The sequence below is a fragment of the Fukomys damarensis genome, unplaced genomic scaffold (genome assembly GCF_012274545.1).
Source record: "Fukomys damarensis isolate Sample0158 unplaced genomic scaffold, DMR_v1.0_HiC HiC_scaffold_36, whole genome shotgun sequence".
In the NCBI taxonomy this organism is placed as follows: domain Eukaryota; kingdom Metazoa; phylum Chordata; class Mammalia; order Rodentia; family Bathyergidae; genus Fukomys; species Fukomys damarensis.
The window spans coordinates 33,403,732-33,413,836 of NW_022900948.1; the positions used below are offsets into that span (position 1 = coordinate 33,403,732).

The following is a 10,105-nucleotide window of genomic DNA, read 5'->3' on the forward strand; positions in this document are numbered from 1 at the left end:
TAAGTTACATTAAGGAAATTAAAAGAAAAAAAAGCATAAAATTGTGACTAAAAGGTTCCATTGTCTGTGAGTTTCAAGAATAAAAGTGCAGTTCTTCAAAGGAGAGCAGCCACTGGCAAACCCTGGGTCACCTGAGAAGGCACTTGGGAAGCCTGGGGAGTGGTTAGCATCCCAGGGATGCCAGATGGGCTGCAGTTAAATGAGAAGCAGCACATACACTGGCTTCTTGTTTACTAAGGTAAATCCACTCCTACTTAAGATCCTAAGGTAAAAGGAATTCTGTTAATTCTGCAATTTGGTTTGTTTGTGTATTTTTTTTTCTTTTAAGCACATTCAACAAAACATGAAACAAAAGATGGTAAAGGTCCTGGGGAGCCACATCAAACTGGCCCCTAAATAGATAACACGTCTCTGTCCATTTACCTGCGTAGAGTTAGCATGGAAGTATACCTTGCCTCCAGGATTAGGCTGAATGGTTGTATTTTCCATTGTAGCTCAGTAAGTTCTAACCAGCACACCTTGACACAGGTGACTGTCTTTAGAAAGAGTCGTTCTAGGTTGAACAAAGTTTCTATGTATGTAGTTTTTTGCAAGTAATAAAGCTACTTTGCAAGATCCACTTCTTTCCATAATTAAAAAAAGAATCTAGTCTTTGTTTTGGTATGAATTTTTTGGATCTTTACATTTTTGTTTGTTTTCATTTGTATGCAAAGCAGCATAGCAACCACTGTGATTGTAGGAATAGCCCAAGTTGGGTTATAACCATAAATATCATTCCCGTATCAGTAAGAAAGAAGCAAACAGGAGACCTGGGTTCCCTATGAATTCCCATCTGAATTCTCTTTCCATGAGACTTCTCCTTGAGCTTAGCTCACTGTGACCTTGTTTCCTTCCAGTAAGTGAGGGAACTGGTGTTTGGCAACACCATCAGAAACTCCTGGTTTTTCTTGCTTGGTGCTGACCCCAGACTGGGAGCAGTCCATCTTGGAGATGGGGGTGAGGTGTTCTTTACCCTGGAGCTGGCCCCCAGGGACATGGGGAGTGCGGGGCTCCTGCAGATCTCATTGGTCTTCATGGCCATGTGAGCATGCTGGTGTGCTGCTTCCACACCACTGGGCACACACTCACGAGGATCCTATTGGGAAACATTTGCAGCACTCTGTGCATCTGTACCCACAGAGCCATTGGTTTCTCAATGGCCAGCTTTCTCCCATAGTGAGCCTATGGGTTCTGTAGTGAACTTGCCTTTGGTGGTAAATGCTCACCTGTATACTTTGTACAAAAAAGGTCTCTCTCCAGTTGTGTTCACTTGCAGATCTTTAGGGCACTGGCCCATGAGAAATTCTTCCTTCACCCCATGCAAGCTTGTTGCCTGGGTTGCTTGGGCTGTGCTCAGATAAATGTTGAAGGAGACTGCCGTACACTTCGTCTTAGTGCTGCCCTTCTTGTAGCTCTTGGCTTCGTCCCCATTATTAAGAGACTGCGATCTGATGCTTTCTGCTTGGCTATTGGCAGGGGGAAGTACCTGAGAGGACATGGTTTCCATGGTGTCTGGGCTTCTGATACTCCTGGTTGCCTACAAGTCCTCAATGGTCAACCTGTTGTTCTCCACTTAGCTGTCCTCTCTGCTGCTCTGGTGCTGTATGCCCAAAGTGGCAGGACTCACCTTCAGGCGTCTTGTTAAGACACCACTGAGAATGTCAGACTGGGCGATGCCACATGGGTGCTGGGAAGGTGCGGGCACCTTCCAGGAGCCGCCACAGGCATCCTCGGGGCCGATTTAATCTACATTGATGATTTCCACAACATTGTCTTGACAAATGGCACCTGTGCTGCTGTTCTCACCGACCATGGTGGACTCAGAACCTGTACAGTCACAGGGATTCCCCGGCAGGGGTGTGTTGGGCATCTGGCCGCCCATGTGCAAGGGAATATGTTGCTACAGCATGACTGTGTTGGTGAACTTCTTCTGGAACATGGGGCATTAGTGCTATATCTTCAGGGACAAAATGGTTCAGGGTAGTTGAGGTATGTCTTCTGTCTGCTCTTGGTGGAAAAGACCAGGCCACACACCTTGCACTGGAATGGCCACTATTTGGTGTGGGTTTGGCAAGACATCTTGAAGGAGCTCTTAGGACTCATTGGGGTTGGTAGTGGCCTTGATGATGTTCTCAGTTATTTGCTGCAATTACAGGGTCTCTGACCCTGGTTTGGGGCGGGACACTTCCTCAGAAGCCAGCAACTCTTGGAGGATTATGGTTGGGCCCCACTTGAGCAAATGGACCCCACTCAAGTGAGTGTGGGTCTACCCTCACTTTCTGGGCAAGGCTGAGGCTGCAGGTCACTGTGCAGTGGACCACCCATGAAGTCCTTGGGAGGATATGTTGAAGTAGCCCTACAGGATGGGTTCCTGTTACAAGGACAGGTTTGCGGTCTAAAAAGATTGGATTTATCTATGGGGGTAGGGACAGAAAGTGCACAGGGGACTCCGTTGCCTGTCACCAGTTTGTCCTAGAATTCAGTAAACAGCTAAGTGTCTGCCTTTACCTAGGGGGTGATGGTGAAAGTGCTCCTTAAGGTTGCCCTTGGTGGTGAAGTGACAACCACAGACAGAGCACATGAAGGGTCTCTCTCCAGTACAGGCACCTAAGTGGATCTGCAAGGAGCTGTCAGTCCCCAAAACCTTGCTACAGTACTTAGGCTTGTGCTTGTAAAGAACCACCTCATCTTTGGTTTTGACATCATCTGAAGAGATGGTGAGTGGTTTTCCTTTCCCTTTTAGTGCCACAGTGCAGAAAGGCCTCTAGAAGAACACAGAACCTTTTAGAGGGTTTCACTGGGACACCTGACTCCCCTCCTGCCTGTGTCCCTAAGGCCGCATTTGCAAGCTCTTGGGTCAGCTGCTGTGGAGACTGCTTGCCCTGGTCCTCCTTGGAGTTGATGTCCCTTCTTGGATCTTGAAATTATGTAATAAAAATCCTGAAGCATCTGAAAGAAATGAAAACCCAACATTGAGAATTGATGCACAGCAGAAACATCACAATTCAGTTGTGATGATAGAATTTAGGAAATTGTTCATTATCCAGTCCCTCAAACTGATTTCACAGGACGGTTTCCCAAGGGCTCTGAAATTGTCGATGTGGAGAACAGTGACTCATAGTCTAGTCTGACACATCTTTATACTTGCAGAGAAATTGACCTAGAGTTAGACAACCATAATCTCCCCCAGGAAGAATTATGGCACAATTGCCTGTCTTTCCAGTGACTTTCCATCCTATTCTGAGAGAAAATTCTAAGCAAAAAATAAAACATTTTACTGCTTTCAAAATTACGGTAAGCATTTATTGGATATACTTCTTCACCTAACACTACCAGTTTCAAATCTTGGTCACATAGGTAGATCTTATTAGTATTATACTCTGAAGAGACTTGTTTGACTTAGGCCCCTGGTTAATTGGTCTTTCTTTCTCTTTAGAGAGTGAAATTTAAAAATTTTATTTGGGCAATGGCAAAGCTGATGCAGCTACCAGAAATTACCAGAATGAGGAAAAAAAAATTGTTTAGTCTTAAGCAATAGAGGTAGAGATATTTCCAGGGAATGTCAGAGCAAAAGCTTGTGTGTTGGTGTTATGGAAGGGAAAAAGGGTTACAACGCAAGCCACTGTCAGCTCACCATCAGTCTTGTCTCATTTCTGTTCTGATTTCAGGGGGTAGCAACAGACAAGTCAGTCCCTTCACTGAGTTTCATTTTTTTCAACTGTGAAGTGAAGGCATGGCCTACTACTTGCTAAGGTGGCTTCGGATTTGAAATTGTGCAATATAGAATCGTGTTTATTATGGTTCTCATCCAAAGTATTTTTCCTATATATTTACTTAACTATGTGCAATGTTACACACATAACAACTATGTGAATACATATACACACATATAAATCTCTCTTTACCCAAGTAGAGATGAATATTTGTGCTCATATAAATATATATGTATGCAAAATATACACAAATCATGTGCATGTCTATATATTTATGCATTAAATAGATGTCTGCAATATCTGTCAATATCTGTATATGTCTCTCTTTATATAGATATCTATGAATCTCTCTTTATGCAGAGTAAAGTAAGAAAGGAGACTTAAGAATGTCTAGTAGAGGGAAGATATGATGTAAAAATAAGTTAGAAATAGGGAAAATAGTAGCTCCAATTTCATCAGTGGAAGAAGGCTTCCAGAAGTAAATACTATTCTATCAATTTTTGGAGTAAAAAAATACAAAACTTTTATTCATTGATTGTGATGGGAAGTCTGTTGGTAAATTGCTAGCACAAAAATATCTAAAAGTAAGCTTATATGTGTGTGGAGCAACCCTTTAAGGCTATATTAAAGGAATCATGACAGCATTTGAAGATATTTTTAGGGTTCAATTAGAAGACAATTTTAGTATTCACTCTGTTTCAGTAATCTACTTTTGCTTAATGCTTATTTTCACTCAAGTTCAAGAAATAACTGGAAATTTGAAAAGTAAATAAGGTGTATTAGGAAATTACGTGCTAGAAAAAGAAATAAAATGTAGCTTCTGGCTTCAGACTCTGACAGCATACTAAAGAATACATATTTTAAAAAGATTAATATTAAAATGTGTACTACATGACGATGATCAAGGTAACAAGGTAGAGATGGAGAAGGAAGAAACACGAACAGCATAGATAATTAATGCTTGAAGATGAATAACAGGCCACCAGGTGGGTAGAAGGGGCCCTAAAGAGTCAGTGTCATTGGACATGAAATGAGGGACAGAGTGCCTGCAGAGAGGGTGGAAACACTGGCCTGAGAAATGAAAGTGGTATGTTAATGATACTGGAGCTTTCCATATGTTAGGCAGGGAAGTGCCATGATCTCACTAGTTTGCATCTGTTGGAGGCCACTTTGGAGGAAAGCAGACTAAAAATAGGAGACGAAAGCTATTCACCCTCCACCAGATGAGGAAAAGTGAAAGTTAGAATACAAGCAAAATGTGAGGGTGGGAAGAAGAGGACTGTATTGGTTTCCTGTGGCCACTGTAAAAAATTACCACTAAATTGGGGTTTTAAAATAGCAGAATATTATCCTTTTACAGTTTTGGAGGACAGTTTAAAATCAAGGTGTCAACAGGGTCATGTAGCTTCTTCCCTCTCCTAAATTTGGGTGGCTGTCTTTGACTTGGGTGACATTATTTTGTTCTCTGCCTTTGTGTTCCTATCACCTTGTCCTCTCCTAATGTTAAATCTTCCTGTATATTTCTCTTTATAGTAACTTGTGATGCCATGCAGCCCTAAGTAGTGCAGAATGGTCTTCTCATCTCATGATCTTTAACTCAATCATATTGGGTAAAGACCTTTTGCCAAATAAGTCAATATTTATAGGTTCCAGAAATCCAGAAATCATGATATTAATGTATCTTTGAAGATATCATTTATCCTAGTAAAAGAATATCCTAGTAAAAGAAATGAATCCTAGTAAAAGTAAAAGAATACCCTAGTAAAGCGATTTATAAAAGATGTCCTAGTAAAAGAATACCTTAGTTAAAAAATATGTATTTTTTGACGGAAAAATTGTGAGAGCAAAAGGATCATGGAGAAAAGATGTCAGGTCTGATATGTTCATATTTACCTTATATTACTGAGAACACAACTATGCTCCCAACTGAAATAGAAAATACTAAAGGAAGGACAGATTTTAAATTATGATGGTGGAGCAGCTGGTAAAAATTTTTCCCCACATTGTAGGTTGTATCTTAGTTCTGCTGACGGTTTCTTTTGCAGTACAGAAGCTTTTTAATAAGATGAGATCCCAGTTGTTGATTCTTTCTGCTAGTTCCTGTGCTACTGAGGATTTGTTCATAAAGTCTTTTCCTATGCCAATGTCTCCCAGAGTTCTGCCTAACTTGCCTTCCAGCAAGTTTAGTGTCTCTGTTTTAATATTTAGACCTTTAATCCACTTGGATTTTAATTTAGTGCATGGTGAAATATAGGGATCCAGTTTTAATCTGTGGCAGGTTGAAATCCAGTTTTTCCAACACCATTTATTAAAGAGGCTATCTTTCCTTCACTGAGGATGGTCAGCTCCTTTGTCAAAGATGAGATAGCTGAGTACATCTGGATTTGTTTTTGTCTCTTCCAATCTGTTCCACTGATCCTCAGGCCTGTTTCTTTGCCAGTACCATGCTGTTTTTATCACAGTGGCTTTGTAGTATAGTTTCAAATTGGGAATTGTCTTACCTGCTGCCATATCTGTTGCCTAGGATGGCTTTTGCTATTCTAGGTCTCTTATGGTTCCAAATGAATTTTTGGATTCTTTTTTCTAGTTCTGTGAAATATAGTGTTGGAATTTCAATTGGCTTTGCAATGAATCTGTATAGCAGTTTTGGTAGTATGGCTATTTTCACTATGTTGATTCTTCCTACCCAGGAGGAGGGGATATCTTCCCATTTTTTAATTTCCTTTTCAATTTCTTTTTTCAGAGTGCTATAGTTTTCAGTGTAGAGATGTTTTGCTTCTTTTGTTAGATTGATTCCTAGATAATTCATTTTTTTGGATGCTATTGTGAAGGGAATTGTTTCCCTAATTTCTGTCTTAGTGAGTCTGTTATTTGTGTACAAGAAGGTTATTGATTTTTGGGTGTTCACCTTGTACCCAGCTAATCTACTGAATCTATCAATTAAGTCTAGAAGCCTTTTGCTGGAGTTTTTTGGGTCTTCAATGTAGAGTATCATATCATCCTCAGACAAAGGACTATTATCTAGATTATATAAAGAACTCAAAACAATTAGTGCCCCCAAATATAAAGACCCAATTCAAAAATGGGCATCTGAAATGAACATACATTTCTCAGACAAAGAAGTAAAAGCAGCAAGTAAATACATGAAAAAATACTCCACATCACTGGCCATTCAAGAGATACAGATGAAAAAACAACACTGAGATTCCACCTCACCCCACAAAGAATGGCTGCTATCAAGAAATCAAACAGCAACAAATGTTGCCGGGATTGTGGGGAGAAAGGAACCCTTCTCCATTGTTGGCGGGAGTGCAGACTGGTGCAACCACTGTGGAAATCAATATGGAGATATCTCAAAGAGCTTGGACTCGAGGTTCCATTTGACCCAGCCATCCCCCTACTCGGTATCTTTCCAACAGAGCTAAAAGAATCATATCACAGTGATGTATGCGCACCCATGTTTATAGCGGCACAGTTTGTAATAGCTAAACCTGGGAAACAGCCCATCTGCCCATCAGTTGGAAACTGGATAAAGAAGATGTGGTTTTCCTATAAAATGGAATATTACTCAGCTCTAAAAAATGAGAAAATAGATTCATTCATAGGAAAATGGATACATATTGAAGATATACTCCTAAGTGAAATAAATAAGTCACATGTGTAAATACCGAATTGTTTCTCTGGTATGAATAAACTGCAATAATACATAAGATCCTAATAAGATTACTGACATTGTGAAATGGGAAGAAAGGGGCTAAAGGTGTAGGGAAGGTGGGATGGGTAGGGAGAAGGGTAATAAGGGAAAAGAAAAAAATGTGTGATAATGAAAAGAAGGAAATAAAGTGTTTGTAGATGGGGAGGGGAGGAGGAGTGAAGGGAGGGCAGGGACAAGGGGAAAAAATGAGAACCAAGACTTGTCATGTAGAGGTAGAAGATCCCAACAATGAATGTAACTACACTGTATCCCTAAAATGTACCAATAAACTCAATTAAAGCTGAAAAAAATATGATGGTGGATCTGAATTTGGACATAATGTTTTAAAATTCTGGATGGTGGTATAAATAAAAACATGTGAGTCTGAAGTTTAAGAAAGGAGTCTCTCAGAAGAGATATTGTGGTAGTCACCATCTGTACCTCAACCTTGGAGCCAATGTGAGGAAACATGTAGTTCCATAAGTTTTGTAGGTTCATAATGTGCCACTAAGGAGTGCTAATTTTTAAGAAGCAGGAAAAGACAGGGAAACCTAACAGCGACTTGCAGTAGATGGAGAAAAAGTAAAATATGAAGTGGAAAGGAATTTAGCACACAACCAATAATGTACAAGATTAACATATCCCAAAATACCAAATTCCACAGACTTCTCATAATAATAGTTGACATTCCCTGGCTCCCAGCTCTTGAGTTAAGTACATCTATGTATCCTAGAGTCCTCATAACCACCCTGTGAGTTAGGTTCTGTAATTCTCCTTTTGGGCAGCTACTAAGGCTCATGAAAGAAGTTTTACTCGAAAAGACAGAACTAGTCAGTGGCAGAACTTTCATCAAAGGTAGGTCCATATGGATCTTGAATATGATTCCGGTCAGTCTCAGATACTGTCCTCTTTCCAAGGGTAATTAAAGAGTGAATGGAGGAGACGGGAGGGAAAACAGTAACCACAGGCAAGTGTACACTGACCAGGATGAGTTGATAAAAACGACACAGATTCAAGTTTAAGAGAGAGTAAGTGTAAGTCAGATAACTTTTTAAAGGACTTGTAAGACCTTAGCATATTTATTGTATGAGGGGAAAGGTACTGAGAAAGCACGGAGCATTTAGAGCACAGATATTTTTGACTAAGTCTCTCAAGGGAGTGGGAAAGAAGGATTTAAAGGGGCTGGTTGTTACACTGACCCTTATCATAGTCTCAGTTTCTTTTTTTAATTGAAAAATGTAGACAGTAAAAATCACCACTTATAGAAGAGTAGTACATAATAAAAGCAATAAAGTTCTGTGATCATTTTATAAACTGTTAATTGCCATAATAATTACTGATTTTTGGCATTAAAATGGGTATCTTGAGAAGATAAGTTGATTGGAAAAATAAAAGAAAGTAGCAGTTCTCTGAGCTGTACTTGGCAAGAGAGAAATGGGAAGTGAGTGGCTCTTAAATCATAGAAACTGTGTTTTTTGAAAAAATAAGTGGCAAATGACCATGGGTTTCATTCCTCTTGCTTTTGCTTATCGCCTATCACAAGATAAATCTATCTCAGGAAATTTCCAGCTGAGAATATAAGAGGCAATATCAGCTTTTGAGCAGATATATGCTAGATGGAAACATGATTGGGTTAGGTGTGCTGATAAATGTGTAACAAAGGGCTTTAGGTGGGAAAGCTCAGGTGTAATTTTTCTGGATGTCCATGGAAAAAAATACCCCCAAAGTGGAATGGGAATGAAATGTACACAGCTCTTTTTAGACTAACAGGGTTGCTCACACACCATCCACCACACTCCAGCATGCCATCAGGTGTGTCTGAAGAAAATTTATGATTTAGAAACTTAATATTTTGATTCTCATTTTCAGAGATGGGAAACAGGCTTAGCAAGGTGGAAAATCTTGTTTTAACTTTATGCTGCTAGCACATGGGAAAAACAGAAGTTAAGCTGAAGCTACATATGCCAAACACTATGTGACATATTTTATCTTTAATTCTGATTCAAATGGTGAGATTCCAAATCCCATATTTTCTTCTTAATATCTATAGCAACTTTTGGCTATTTACCTTTAATTATTCCACACCTGCTTCCTGGGAAGTGTAATTTCTGTTGTTACTGAGTCCACAGGTAAATAAATCTTTTCAGCTCAGATTTTAGATAAAGTAAGATGTCAAAGAATGAAGGTGAACATTCGTTTGTAGAGCTGAATTTGATCTAAAAGAAAATGACTTAGGGTGCAATAAAGTAGTCTGCCTAACACAGAATCCAGGGGAGATATAGGTATCTATATCTATATCTATATCTATATCTATATCTATATCTATATCTATATCTCCGGTGACAGGTCAGATTTGGCTAAGACAGGTCTATTTTTTTACAATTAAGGAATTAAGGAGCATAGAGGAACATGTAACCCTCCCCAAACAAGTTCACTCAAAGGGAGAAAAAGGAGAAAAGAAAAGGGTGGCTACTTATCTCCAGTTCTTGTTTCTAAACTCAACAGTTATATAAATCATTCTGCTTCTGTTTGTAAGTGACTTAATCCAAATCCACCTCAAATTCTTAGAAGAGAAGAAAAACTCATTTTATGAGAACGTTATTATATTGGTGATGAAGCAAGACAAATGCATTGCAAAAAGATATATATATATATATAT

General features: G+C 39.4%; 1 pseudogene; it reads right to left on the reverse strand.

Moving 5' to 3' along the window:
- Positions 1-866: 866 nt before the first annotated feature.
- LOC104873022 lies at positions 867-6,263 on the reverse strand (annotated as a pseudogene).
- Between the last annotated feature and the right edge of the window lie 3,842 nt (positions 6,264-10,105).